Below are 15,509 nucleotides of genomic sequence, written 5' to 3' on the forward strand. Positions count from 1 at the left end.
CTCCCAAAAGACCATATCTCTAATCGCTCAATAAACACCAAACTAAGAAGAAGAAAAAAAACGCACAAAAAAATAACTTATACTTAATATTAGAGAATATAGGACTGGAGTAGAACATGAAGAATTTGTAAAACTACTCTTTTGGGTTTGTTTATTTTCAATATTAAAGTTTACATCAGTCCATCAGTCAATGTGAACTGTGTCAGTGTGAGTGTGTGCGCGCGCGTGTGTGTGAGTGTGTGTGTGTGTGTGTGTGTGTGTAGATCTTCATGCATTAGTGCATACAAATTCCAAGATATATCTATCTATATTTATATAGATATACATATGTATGCACACAATGTATACAATGAGGGTCAGGTCAGTGGTTCTCCACTGCTACTGGTAACCATGTAACCCAGTACTACCTGCCGCATGAGGGGAATAAACCCAACAAGAAAATTAATAAGAAGGATGGGCTCAGCCAGATCTGACTTGACCAAGACACACTGTGTCATGAAGCACAAGGTGCTATTGGCGAGTGGTTCCATTCTTTTTTTAGACTCTGTCATGGCTATCTCCCATGCTGTTCAACATATTCCTGGAATGCACCAGGACGAACCATCACGAAGAACCATCAGGAACCTTAGCTTCATTGTTGACCTGTCAGGAAGTGAGCAAGAACTCACCAGGGTTGTTAAAAGACTGGATGAAATATATTCACAAGATCTGGCACGGAAATCAGCACCGAAAAGACAAAGATGATGGCCAGTAATAACACCACCATCTCTGCTGAAATAACTGTCCAGGGACATGTTGTTGGGTACTGTTCAACAGTTTATTTACCTAGGATCCATCACTAGCAATGAAGAATCCAAACAAGAAATCCTCTCAAGGGTAGCAAAACAACATCAGCACTGTCTAGACTGAAATCTATTATCATTATATGGACAGACATGTCTATGAAACTCAAAATCAGACTATGCATGCACTGGTATATTCCATCTTCCAACATGCATGCAAGAAATGGACCCTCATGGCAGATTTGGAAAGAAGAATTTAAGCTATGGAAATGAAGTGTCATTGCAAGATACCAAACATCAGTTACACTGATCACACAAACAATGAACAACTGCACCAAACCATCAAGCAGAGCATTGTATCATATGAATTATGATTATAAAGATCAGCTGACATCAGTGAAGAAACGAAAACCACATTGGTATGGCCATGTAACAAGATCCAAGGGTATTGCTAAAACCATCCTCCAAGGAACTGTTCAGTGAGACGGCGGGAAGATGGAAAAAGTGATGGACTGAAAACACTGCAGAATGCACAGGAAAACCACTTGTAGTGACTCAGGCTTTGACACACATCCAACTGACCTGAAAAAAATCTGGTAAAAAGTTCTTCTGTGGCGAACCTGAATGTCTCATCTCAGAGTTAAGGGAGAAGAAGAAGATACATCGGTTACTGATTCTGAACTTTGTGTATGTATGTGGGTGGGTATGAGGGTGTGTGTGTGTGTGTGTGTGTGTGCGCGCGCGCATGTGTGTGTGCACGCATGCAAGTGCATGTAAGTTCATGGGAGGGTGTCACTGTATGTGTGTGTCTGTGCATATGTGTGTGAATATGTGTCACAGTATGTGTGTATGTTTGTGCATGCATGCATGTGAGCGCACGAGCGCGCGCGCATGTGTGTGTGTGTGTGTGTGTGTGTGTGTGTGTCCGTGTGTCTGTTTGTGCATGGTTGTTTAACATACCACCCACATAAACGTTTCTGTTAGCAGCAGTCCTACCAGCATAGCTTGCAAAATTGTTTGCCACTGTGGTGTCACTGGGCCTTACTGAATACAGACCACTGAACATGGCCCAGTTTTATTCTTATTTCTATCAATATCATTTGCCCTCTCTTCAATCATCTTTCACTCTGTGTGTATGTGTGTGTATGTGCACGACTGTTTAACATACCACCCACATAAACACTGCTGTAGGCAGCAGTCCTACCAGTTCTACCTCTATTCATTTATCTTTCATTTTTTATTGTACTTATGATGTATTTACTTATTTGTTGTTTAAACTATAGCTGTAAGGTGTGTGTGTGTGTGTGCTATTAATGTGTGGCACTGTGCATGTGTGTGTGTGTGTGTGTGTGTGTGTGTGTGTGTGTGTGACAAACTCTCTGAAACTAACTTGTGAAAGAGAGCTCTAGACAGTAGACAAAGATCGACCAACCAACAGACACTGACATCAAGAGAGTGTATGTGTTAGAGAGAGAGAGAGAGAGACAGACAGACAGAGACAGACTGAGACAGAGAGAGACAGAAACAGAGAGAGTGACAGAGAGTGACAGACACACACACACAGAGATGCACAGACAGAGAGAGAGAGAGAGAGAGAGAGAGAGAGAGACATACAGACAGACACAGACAGAGACACACACACACAGAGGCAGAGAGACAGAGTCACTGAGTAAGGAGAAAAGTGTTCGATGACAGACCTTTATATATCGCAGTGGTGCTGCCACAAAGTTCGCACATACTTTACAAATACAAACCTCTACTTGGATTTTCGCTGTTTGATTTGATAACTGTGATTTAAATTATACAAAACGGGTGGAATAGGTGTGAAATGAATCTCAATCTGACTGAACTGTTTACTGTCACTGTTAGTGTTACTGATGTTAACCAGCATCTCCACATACGAACGATCGGAACATCGTCAGGGCTGTGGCCCCATATAAAACCAAAATATGTTTTCAAAATTCAGAGAATGAATCAAACGCCTAGAATATGAAAAACACACATACCTCAGCTAACTCTTCATAAAGCCAGCGTCACGTTTCACTCAACATTTCATTTCAGAGAAAGTGAAGTTGCAGCAGTCGGCTTTTCTGTGTCACAGTACTCTTCTACGTGGAGGCTACACTACACTAAAGGGAGACCACACCCATAGCAGAAAGTTGTGTTCTCTTCACGTCTTTGGTCTGCTCTGGCGCTCGTGGGGGGATTAGACGCGTTCGCGTTTCTTAAAAGTTCCTCACCCGAGGAGAACGACGGGGTCAGGTGGTGGAGGGATGTAAAGCGAGGTGGTGGTTGCGTACAACGACAGTGTAATGGGGGAGTAGGGACTCATGCACCCAGTGTGAAGCTCACGATACTCATCTTCGCTTGCGACTAAGGACTGAGAAAGTCCATCAACAGCCGAGCATACGTACATACATACATACAAAATATAAAATATAAAAATATAAGGCTTTCCTGGCGTCCAAACCACGCTGAACAGACAATGAGATGCGTTTACAACACGTATACCCTATATATATATATGTGTGTGTGTGTGTGTGTGTGTGTGTGTGTGGCCGGGACCAATTTGAGAGAGAGAGGGTGAACAATCGGTCCGGTCGACATTAACGGCATTCTGAATTCGACCTTAGTTCCCAGTTTAGAATTTCTATATAACGTGACTGGACTTCACTGAGTCTATGTGCTTACTTTATTTCAGAATGCATTTTGACCCGGCCGGGTTTACTCAGCCGTGAAACCGTCAGTGGCTACATGCAGAAAAACTTCCCTGGGTTGTCACAGTCCACAGCTTCTTGTCATACTATGGCCATCACTGCACAGGCGGAGGTCACTTTATTGATTTTGTTCGTGTTTCTTAACTTGTGCTTCTGCCGGTTTCTTCGTTTCTCCGGCTGTTTCTTCTTCTTAATTCAGTTTGGTGTGTGGCTTTTATCATAAAAAAAAATATCGGCCCAGCTTCCCGGCAAAAGACTAACGAAGATAAGGTCAAAGACTATAGGCCTGCAGGTAATAGCCTGTATCTTTTTTGTTTTTACCCTCAGTCAAGAACATGTGAGCGACTTCTCACACACTTTTGGACTGGACTGGCTCATTTGAACCTGACAAACCGCCATCAGTTTTAACCGGCGAAAGTAGAATTTTATGATACAAAGGCCAGGGCCGTTTCCACTGCCTCCCTTGAAGTGAATCTACACCCAGTGTCTGAATAATAGAGCGCCTTATGTATGAGCCCCGCCCATGTTCCGCGGGATCACTCTAGTTGAATGGACGCCCAGGCCCCGCGGTCCTGTGCTGTCAGTGTCTTTTATCTCAGTAGTCTTCGAGGTGACATGCTGAGTTGTTTGCACACCTGCTGACCTGAAGATTAACAAGTACTGGCATTTCCTACCGCCTTTAACATCAGTCGTGTACGATCTACATGAATTGGCACTCGCAAATACAAACGGTGACAAATAGTCAATTTCTTTTCCCGGCTGTGGTCGACTCGGTGACGGACATAGGCGTGGGTCAAATGGAGATAGCGGAGGGGTGATAGTTATCAGTTGTCAGGGAGAATAGGCCTGGCTCAGGGGAAGCGAATTGTTTGTGGGCAACGTCTGGACTGTCATATAGTTCGTTGGTGATCATGATGTCCAGGCTAAGCTATTCACAGCTCAGTAGTGGTTGTGTCCATCATTGACAAGATATTCACGGGTAGGTATGGGTGGCCACAATAACTGGAGTTTGCTATAGGGGCGAGAAGCTGTGCGTGGTCCAACTGCGGCCTTTGATTACCGGTATATTGAAATTGCTACCATGAAGGTTTCGTTGTGGTCGTGGTGTCAGTCAAGAACAATGAAACCCGGCTCCACATCACCGTGACTGACCACGGGACTGAACAACATGGCCTTAATATTAAGAAAGGCGCAAGCCAGCAGGCTGTTAAACTCACCTCTTACCACCTGCCCAGGTCATTCCTGAAACAGCCCTGTTCAGTCCGATCCAGTATCATTGTTACTTTGGGTCAAGACAAACAGTTAGACTGTAGTGGAAGTGATAGAACTCGGCCGGAAACAGAAACCCCCCCACAGGCGATTTTGCCTCCCGGATGGGCTTGAACCCACGGAACCGGCCCCCTCCCATCCCCTCATCCAGTCGTTACAGTACATAACCCCCAACCACTCTGCCCCAGTTTGTTTATTTGCTTGTTCTGTTCGTCAGCAATGGGAATTCCAAACGTGAAGGTACTAATCCACAGTCAACTTGTATATACCATACTGCGTACACTATAATGGGTTGTCTTTTGAAAAGGTCCAAATTGTCACAGATAAATCTGAGTCACCCAGATCCATCACCTCTTTTCTTTTTCAAAACGAACCCATCTCCGTCCTCTTCAACTATCCACGCCCGGTGTTATAAATAAAGGGGAGAGGGTGTTGGGGGAGGAGGAGGGGGGCCGGGGTGGGGGTGGGGGAGTTTGTGCAATGCATGCAATAAAATTGCGTAGTGGAGTATGTGAGTGCAGCCGATATTTGGCCAACCATTGGACCGTATAATACATTCATCATTGAAAATAATGACAGAGGTTTGCTCTCTCTCTCCCTCTGTCCGTCTGTCTGTCTGCCCTCTGTGTGTGTGTGTGTGTGTGTGTGTGTGTGTGTGTGTGTGTGTGTGTGTGTGTGTGTGTGTGTGTGTGTGTGTGTGTGTGTCTGTCTGTCTGTCTGTCTGAAATAAAGCGAAAGGGAAAGAAGGTGGGAGAAAAACACGTTTGTGAGTGTGTTCAGAACTTCATGCGGGACATGTGTCGCTGACATGGATTACAGTATCTTAAACTTTCGTATTTGATCTTCTGCGTGCGTATACACACTGCCTCGTGCTTCACAGAGTGTACTGACCCGTCTTTGAACTTTATGGAAATTACTAGGTCTATATTTTTCTCTCTTCTTTTTTCTTTCTCTCTCTCTCTCTCTCTCTCTCTCTCTCTCTCTCTCTCTCTCTCTCTCTCTCTTCGCGCACGGATGACTTTCCTTTGACGTGAAGTAGCAAGCTTCTTAATCCCCACCCCCACCCCCCTCCCGAAATTACTGTGGGTCCGATGCCGGTGGGGTTGGGGGAAAAAAATCCATTAAAAAAGTTCAATCGACAGTACGAAAATGAAATTAATAATAAGAGTGTGTGGCGGAGCAGAAGACTGGCGACAGAAAAAAAAGAAAAGAAAAAAAAAAAAAGCTGAATAGGAAGAAACCTGTATCTTGATCTCGTCGCGACGCGAACTGAAGGAACGGCTTCTATTTCCGATGTCTAAAGAAGAAGGTTTAGAAAAAAAAAAAAAAAAAAAAAAAAAAAAAATCCGGTATGAACAAGCAGGCCTATGTAGGTGCAGCTGTTACTCTGTTACGCATTCATAGCCATCCGTGTGTGCATTATATGAAAGTAAAAACAGGATGTATCTAAATAAATTAAATTTAAAAAAAAAAAACACCTATCCTACAAATTCGCAACGAAATGCCTTACATAACATTTAAAAAGCAACAACAAAAAAACAACAATAAAAACCGATCCGCTTCAAGCCAAGAAAGAGGCTTTCACAAACACATATAATAATAATAATGATAATAATAATAATGATAATAATAATGATGATGATGACGATGATGATGATAACAACAACAACAACAACAACAACAACGCTCAATCATACGCAAGAGCACACGAGCTTACACCTGTTCACATTTAATTTTGATTGTGGACATGTCCGTTGCATGACTTGTGTACATTTTTGACTCACTTGTGTAAACAAAGTGAGTCTGTGTTATAACCCGGTGTTTGGTTGTGTGTGTGTGTGTGTGTGTGTGTGTGTGTGTGTGTGTGTGTGTGTGTGTGTGTGTGTGTGTGTGGTAAACTTTAACATTGCAATTTTCTCTGGAAATACATTGTCTGCCGAAAACAAATTTGGATTAAACATAGTAAGAAAAAAATATTCACCATCATACCAATAATATGTAGTAAGTCTCCCGAATTAAGCCGTATTTCCGGATCATAAACGGTTTATTTCGTTGAGGCTCGTTCCAGAATCCAAAAACACCGTTTTACCATTTCCCAGTTTCTGGAACATTGGCCATGCTTGGTAAGAAGGCAGCATGACCTCAGTCATTTTTCTTGTTCGCAATTAAAAGAAAAGAAATACAAATTCTGGACCGAAAACATACAGTGACACTAAATGCACCATCAACGTGTTTACTGCATATTCTAATGTGGACACTGAATTAACTAGAATGAACATAAAAGAAAAATTGAATCGACAGTTTCACTGAGTTTTGGTCAGCCTTGTCTAGGCTGGTCTGTGCAGATCTTCTCTTTTCTTGTTCGCAGTTACTAAAGAAAAGAAATACAAATTCTGGACATAAAAGGCTGGACTCGAAATGCAATGTAGCAGGGGAGACTGGGGTGGGGGTGGGGTGGGGGACTTGGGGGGACATTTTGTATTTGTATTTCTTTTTATCACAACAGATTTCTCTGTGTGAAATTCGGGCTGGGGAGAGCGCGTCGCTACACGACAGCGCCACCTTTTTTTTTTTCTTTTTTTTGTATTTTTTCCTGCGTGCAGTTTTATTTGTTTTTCCTATCGAAGTGGATTTTTCTACAGAATTTTGCCAGGAACAACCCTTTTGTTGCCATGGGTTCTTTTACGTGCGCTAAGTGCATGCTACACACGGGACCTCGGTTTATCGTCTCATCCAAATAACTAGCGTCCAGACCACCACTCTCGCTTCCCAGGCGGACGCGTTACCTTTAAGCCATCACTCCATAGTTACACTATGCTCAGTGCTTCGTGCGCTGACAAATTGCGGAACAAATGTTGCTGGTTTTATCAGTTACAGTGGACTTGTCAGTTGGGGGTATTTTAGGCTGCCATGATATCCCATTATACAAACAATGCAAGAAATTTAGGTGTCATTATTGATAAAAAAAAAAAAAAAAAATCAGCACGAAAGATAATGAAACAGAGGTTCAGTTGTCAAACAGAGTTTTACGAGCTCAAACGAATTTGGTCATCCCGGATATATCTCACAGATGATGCAACAAAAAGCAATGGCCACTTCATGCATTATTATCAAATTCATTACGGACCAAGTATTGTTCTAATGTCAAATGCATATGCTTTAGTAACCTGACAATTAAGCATATAAATTTGACTGTAGCTTGATGAAGCCTTATGTACACGAAAGCGTGTCTTCACAAGTGACTGAGAACGTTGACGTTTTTGACTTTTTGCATTCATTATCAGTTGTTTCGCTTGTCAGTTTAACGACTTCTCCTTTAAGTAATTTCCTGTCATTGTATTTAGATTTCTTTTTTCAAAATTCACCCTCATTTCACCCTCATTTGCCCAGTTTCCCCCAACCCTCCATTCATTCATATATCCCACCCCTTCTAACCGATAATACTCAAATGTGTTCATAAATACTTTAAAAAAAAAGTCTTCAATCACCGATATGTGTGACGGGACATTAAACAAAATTCCTCCTCCTTCCAGGTCAATGAGTTCAATGGGATTCTTTGTTGATATGTTTACCCTCTTCTGTTACAGATTCTATACGGAAAGTTAAAAACCCAGCAGCTCGTCTGATTCTTTAAACTTCTCGCAAACAACCATGTACTTCTATACAGGCTGAGTTACAATATACGAGAGAATAAAGTCCAAAATATCTTGCACATGTTTCAGTTTATTGACTGGTTCTGCATCCTCGCAACATTCTGAAAAACATTAGCACAGGTGTAAATTTTGTGTACCTTCGCGCGCGCGCGTGTGGGCGTGTTTTTTGTTTTTGTTTTGTTTTTGTTTTGTTTTGTTTTGTTTTGTTTTTTGGACAGGAACTATTTCACACTTTCACACACACACACACACACACACACACACACACACACACACACACACACACTGACACACAATTAATGACATACCTGCACCTGTAACAGTTTGATGTCTTTTACAGACATGGATCAATATAGCTTAGAGAATTCGTTTAGTACCACCACCAACAAAGACCGTAAGGATCGAATGGCTTACCTCTTTCTTTTCTTTTTTCTCCGGAGCCCGGAAAGAGCCACCACCCACGCACGTTTTACATAGGCATTCACTTTATCAGCTCGTCACAGAGTGCGTCGAGGGACTGACTGTGGCTGGGGAAAGAAAAGAATTTGAACTTTCAAGTTCTGCTCGCAAGGATCTCGCGTGGTGTGCGTTTATTGAAAAAAAAAAACCACAAAAAACTTGCTGCGTGGGGGGACGGAGAGGAGGTGAGGGGTGACAGAGGCAGCGAGTGCATGAACTGCGACAAAATGGTGAGAACAAAACCCACAATAAACACACACACACACAGACAGAGAGATAGGTATGATGTGTGTGTATATATATATATATATATATATATATATATATATTCACACACACAACACACACACAACACAGTGTGTGTGTGTGTGTGTGTGTGTGTGTGTGTGTGTGTGTGTGTGTGTGTGTGTGTGTGTGATTCAGCAGCAAGTGCATAATTATTGCCTATAACTGCAAGACGAAGGCAGCCTGAATACATAATCATAATCAACGTGTTACCAAAACAACTTTGTTTTACAGCAAGGCGTTTAAAAAAGAGAAAGAAAGAAAAAAAAATGAAGCTTATTTCATCACATCGGGGAAAGCCTACCACTTGCTCAAAGACGCTCGTCTACAACAATTTAGTTAATAATGCAATAGATGTGTTCCACTAGATATACAATTCTACTGCAGCATAGGCTACTTGTGAAGGTTAGTGTTGTCAGGTTTGATAAATACAATTCTTTCACTGATTTGAGTGTTCCGAACTTACCGAGCGGTTGCGGCGATGGGCGAATGTGTGTGTGTGTGTGTGTGTGTGTGTGTGTGTGTGTGTGTGTGTGTGACATCAAAATCTCAGACCTTTTAATTAAGGTCACAAGGTGACGTTCAATTAACAGAATATTCTTGGATGGATTCCCACGCAGATTACATGTTTATGTGTGCAATTTAACAGTCTGCTGGAAACTACTGACTATTTTCTCACGAATGGTACGTGGGAACGATATGAAAATGTACGAGTGTAAAACTGTAACTCTGTTGTGTTGTATGTATAGTTTTCAACTTCTGTCAGTGACAGCTGATGATGACATCCATAGTGCCTGCATATGGAGACATGGATTCCCCGCAAAGGGATGGACCGAAGTCGATATAGTGTAGGTAAAATAATAGCTGTACATACTGCCGACTTGCTTTCTCGTCTGGAGAAAGAGAGATGGTGGATGCAGACAAACGGACAGATAGAGAGGGTGGGGGGGACATAGATATAGATAGATATAGAGAGAGATAGAGACGGAGAGAGAGAGAGAGAGAGAGAGAGAGAGTGTGTGTGTGTGTGTGTGTGTGAGGCGGGGCAAACAGAGACATACAAACAGACAGACAGCAACTTAGGGGAAAAAATCGCTTACCAGCATACCTTGCTATTTGCGAGCTTTTTTCTTCTAAACACACACACACACACACACACACACACACACACACACACACACACACACACACACACACACACACACACACACGGAAATTTCTGTCACTATTTTCAATGATGAATGTGTTATAGCGGTCCAAAGGTTGGTCAAATATCGGCGACATTCACATATTCCTCTTTAAAACTGTATTGTATGTATACCTTTTTTTCTTTAATTGGGCGTGGAGAGTTGAAGAGGACGGAGATGGGTATACCAACATCTTGAAAAAGAAAATGTGTCATGGGTTTGGGTGAGAGATTTTCTTTTTCGATGACAATTTGGGGACCTTTTCAAGCAGACAACCCATACAGTATGAGCAGTACTCTCAACACAAGCTGATTGTAGAGTAATGATATACCATCAGGTTTGGAATTCACATCGCCGAGTATGTTTGAAATCGCAAGTTAGTAAACCCAGACTGAATGAGAACAGAGGAACAGAATAGAAGTGTACGCGAGTCACAAGGAATATTGGAGAATATATGTATATATATGTGTGTGTGCTTGGTTGTGTTTCTATCAGGGATGTAGGGGTATTGAGGTGCGTGCTAGCGTACGTGCGTGTGTGCGTGCGTGTGTGTGTGCGTGTGTGTGTGCGTGTGTGTGTGTGTGTGACCTACTGACAGAACAGTTACAATGCAAGTAAACAGTAAGAAGCGTCGGATCCTGTGGAAAAACAAACAAACCAAAGACATACAAACAGCAAACGGAACAAACTAACCAACCAAGAAGATGGAGGAATATGCATGATCTTTGGAAGAGATAAAGAGTTGTTTTCCTGTACTAGAACTTGCCTTCATCCACTCTCCTTTGTTCAGTTACATGTTACGTATACATAAATACATATTTGTGTGTGTGTGTGTTGTGTGTGTGTGTGTGTGTGTGTGTGTGTGTGTGTACGTGCATGTGTGTGTGTGCGCGTGCGTGTATGTGTGTGTGCGTGTGTGTGTGTGTGTGTGCGCGTGCGTGTATGTGTGTGTGTGTGTGTGTGATGTATGTGTGTGTGTGTGCGTGCGTGCGTGTGTGTGTGTTTGTGTGTGTGTGTGTGTGTGTGCGTGTGTGTGTGTGTGTGTTTGTGTGTGTGTGTGTGCGTGCGTGCGTGCGTGCGTGCGTGTGTGTGTGTGTGTGTGTGTGTGTGTGTGCGTGTCTTGCTATCTGTCTGTGTCTGCCTGATGATATTTTACTTACCTCTGTGTGTGTATGTGCTAAAACGTACATATATATAATCCACTCATGAACTTTAACGTTCACCCATGCGACAAACGATTTGTCCTACAACACCCACACCTTAAGTCTTTGCCCCATAATGTGATTCCCCCCAGTGATACCCCTGTCACCGTCACAGCCAATGGACCTGGTTGACACAGACTCTCCTTGTTTATTTGTTTGGTGGTTTGTTTGTTTGGTTGTTTGTTTGTTTGTTTTTTGGTGTGTTTTTTTCTTTTCTTTTCCCCGCTGCTACCAGCTCCGCCTTTCACACTCCAAAGCCCCCCGAACTTCCACAACATCGACCCCACCCAGTCGTACCGCTTCAGTGGATCCCCAAAAAAACTTCCACTTTGTGCTGACGTCAAAGTCCAGACTCCCCCCCTCTCTCTCTCTGTCTATGTCTCCCTCTCTCTCTGTTCCTCTCTGTCTCTGTCTCTATCTATCTATTTTTTCCGTGCTGTCTTCATTGTCAGACATAATTGTGATCGTGGCAAAGGTTATAATCATATACACCACAGCATGGGGAACCGGGACGTAGGTGAGTTGTTTCTGTCTGTCTATCTGTCTGTCGATTTCTCTCTCTCTCTCTCTCTTTGTGTGTGTGTGTGTGTGTGTGTGTGTGTGTGTGTGTGTGTGTGTGTGTGTGTGGTTGTGTAATGTGATGTGATGTGGTGTGTGTGTGTGTACGTGTGTGTGTGTGGTTGTGTAAGGTGATGTGGTTGGTGTGTGTGTGTGTGTGTGTGTGTGTGTGTGTGTGTGTGTGTGTGTGTATGTGTGTGCTTGATTTGTTCAAGCAGTCTTAAGTCAGGTCAGAGGTTCTCCTCTGCTACTGGTAACCATGTAACCCAGTACTACCAGCCACATGTGGCATCAGCCGTGCTAGCAAAGTAATGTTCACATGTTCAAAATCCACTGAACAGATTTCAGCCGCAAGCAGACAGCATTATTGCTGAAGAAAAGGCTGGATTCTGCAAAGATATAAGTACCAACGAAAGGATCTTTAACGTGTGTAACTTTTGTGAAAAACACCTCCCACACCCGAAGGAGTTCTACCACGCATTTATAGACTTCACGAAGGCCTTGTTCTGGTAGAAAGCAATATGGGTAACGATGGAACAAAAACAAAACAAAAAATCGGGCGAAAGCTTATCAAAACTGACCCATCCAGCAACTATCCTCTAAAGCGAACAGTGCGCTACTCACACAGGATGCTACTGGACAGCGGTTCTATACATCGTTTGGAGTCCGTCAGGGCTGCCCCCCGTCTCCTACACTGTTCAACATATTCCTGGAACGCATCATGACTGACGCGCTTGAAGATGACGTTAGCACAGTCAGCATTGAAAATAACCATTACGAACCTTCGCTTCGCAGATGACATCATCGATTGCCTGGCAGGAAGTGAGCAGGAACTCGCCAAGCTTGTTAACTCACTCAGTACGGCCAGTCCTCTCTTTTCCTCTACACAGACCCCTCGGATGTCCAGTGGGTGTCTGAATGACCCAACCTTTAGCTTCCGTCGTCAGAATTGTTGTATTCTTTGTCAACATTCACCTCTTCAGTACAAGAGCCTTCCGCTTGCAATATTTTGATGATGGTAATTGGGGTGAAACGCTGTTAACGTCGTCACTGTCGCCGTTCGTATGGAGAGAGTTAAAAGACAGGATGAAACATCGATGTTGCATGAGAATCAACGCCGAAGAGACCAGAATGACAGCCAGCCACAGCACCACAAACTGATGATATAGCTGTCCAGAGATATTAGCTAAGAACTGCTTAACAGTTCACTTGCCTGGAATCCATCATAGCTATGAATGATCCAAACCAGAAATCCTCTCAAGGGAAGCAAAGATTACATCAGCACTGCCTGGACTGAAACCTGAATGAAAGGACAGCGAGATCTCCATAAAACACAAGATCAGACTTCTGCGTGCACTGGTAATCTGTATTCCATCTTCCCAATATGCATGCGAACCTCACTGCGGATTTAGAAAGAATTCAAGCCATGGAAATGGGGTGTCATTGCAAAATAATAATAACTGGATATTCTGACCACATAACCAATGAACAAGTGCGCCCAACCATCAAACAGCACACTGGATTGTTCGAAGATCTGCTGACATCAGTTAAGAAAAAGAAACTGCGTTGGTATGGCCACGAAACAAGAATTGAACTTGAACTTGAACTTGACAGAATCAGTGTGTAGGCCTTCTGGCCTTTACACGGTCCATAAGCTCTACTGTTACTGTAGCGTGCGTGGGTAGTATAATGCCTACAAACTAACAGAAACCAACTGGATCGTAGACAGTTGAACTGCCTTTCCAAAGAGCGTCGAGACTACTTTCGAACCTATTAACTGATGATGGAGCTGTGACCACGTCCTCAGGTAGGCTGTTCCAGGTGTTCACAACTCTCTGGGAGAAGCACCAGCTGCATACTGCAAGCCTGCATCAACCCTTGGCCAGTTTCAGGGAGTGCCCCCTGGTGTCCCGACTGGTGTTCAGCTCGAGGCGAGGTCTTTCTGTATCGTACAAACCATGAAACTGTTCACGGAGCGAGACGGAGAGTAGACACCAGACACACACACACACACACACACACACACACACACACACACACACACACAACGAAAAGCAACAACAACAAACCGATGGACTTACAATATTGCAGAAATGACAGGAAAATCACTTGCAGATACCCAGGCTTCGACACACAATCAACAGATCTGGAGAGGGATCTGGTGAACAGATCTTCTGTGTGATGCCCCAATGACTCTTCACAGTGATATAGAGAGAGGAGACCCAGTCCATCCGCGTGTTCGGTAAAAACGATTACGAACTGCAGTTCTGAATGAAATATCGTTTTTACGTTGCTACAAGCCATTTTTACTCTTGCGCGACATAACACTTCCAAGTTCAGGGTTTGTACTTAATGCAAATCACACACGTGGAAAAGCCGCAGAAATATGAATTGCAGCCACATAACATGAAAAAAAAACCCCAAAAAACATTGGTTAGTTTTAGCCATAAAAAACATGGAAAAATTGCTGGCAACTTATGGGGAAGTACAAAAATTCATGACACACCGTGCACAGCAGGAGGAAATCATGTTTTACAGCCACGTCGAACACAGAAAACACTTGTCTTCCTCTTCCTGTGTTGGGAATAGTTTCGCTTGTAGCTCTCGTAATTCTATGGGAAAGGACAGGCAATGCTTTGTATGATGTATCGGGCACAAAGGAAAACTGCTGGATTGAATGAAGGCGTTAGGTGGTACAAGTGCTGATCCCATTTCCGATCGTGGTCATGGCACGTCTGCTCCTTCACACACACACACACACACACACACACACACACACACACACACACACACACGCAAATATATACACACACGCAAGCACACACGTTAACACACACATGCGGGTACACACACACATACGCGCGCGCAAGCACGCACCCCCCCCCCCCCCCCATGAACCCTCTCCCTCCCCGCACACCCTCCCCCCCCCACACACACACACTCCCGCCTCTCTCACACCCACACCCACACACAAACACACACTCACACACACACACACACACACACACGCGCGCGCGCGCACGCAAATATATGCACACACGCAGGCACACACGTTAACACACACATGCGGGTACACACACACACATACGCGCGCGCAAGCACGCACCCCCCCCTCCCCCGCCTCCCCCCATGAACCCTCTCCCTCCCCGCACCCCCCCCCCCACACACACACACACACACACACTCCCGCCTCTCTCACACCCACACACACACACACACACACACACACACACACTCCCGCCTCTCTCACACCCACACCCACACCCACCCACACACACACACACACACCCACACTCCCGCCTATCTCACCCCCCCCCCCCACACACACACACAGAGGTGGCAAAAGAGAGAAATCGAGAGACAGACAGACAGACAGAAACAACTCACCTACGTCCGG

The 15,509-nt window shown here is 43.9% G+C and overlaps 1 protein-coding gene across 3 annotated transcripts in view; it reads right to left on the bottom strand.

Annotated features, from left to right (window-relative positions):
- The window catches only part of LOC143293689 (beta-1,4-galactosyltransferase 7-like), a 26,598-nt gene extending 11,785 nt beyond the window's left edge, over nt 1-14,813 (bottom strand). For 2 of the 3 annotated variants that reach the window (XM_076604852.1, XM_076604850.1), the window contains exon 1: nt 2,789-2,972. The gene's annotated coding sequence lies outside the window, so the exon portion shown is untranslated. Of the gene's footprint in view, nt 1-2,788; nt 2,973-8,835; nt 8,949-14,618 lie in introns of those variants that run through there. The other variant, XM_076604851.1, reaches the window with a different exon arrangement.
- Between the last annotated feature and the right edge of the window lie 696 nt (nt 14,814-15,509).

Source organism: Babylonia areolata, chromosome 19, assembly GCF_041734735.1.
Source record: "Babylonia areolata isolate BAREFJ2019XMU chromosome 19, ASM4173473v1, whole genome shotgun sequence".
NCBI lineage: Eukaryota > Metazoa > Mollusca > Gastropoda > Neogastropoda > Buccinidae > Babylonia > Babylonia areolata.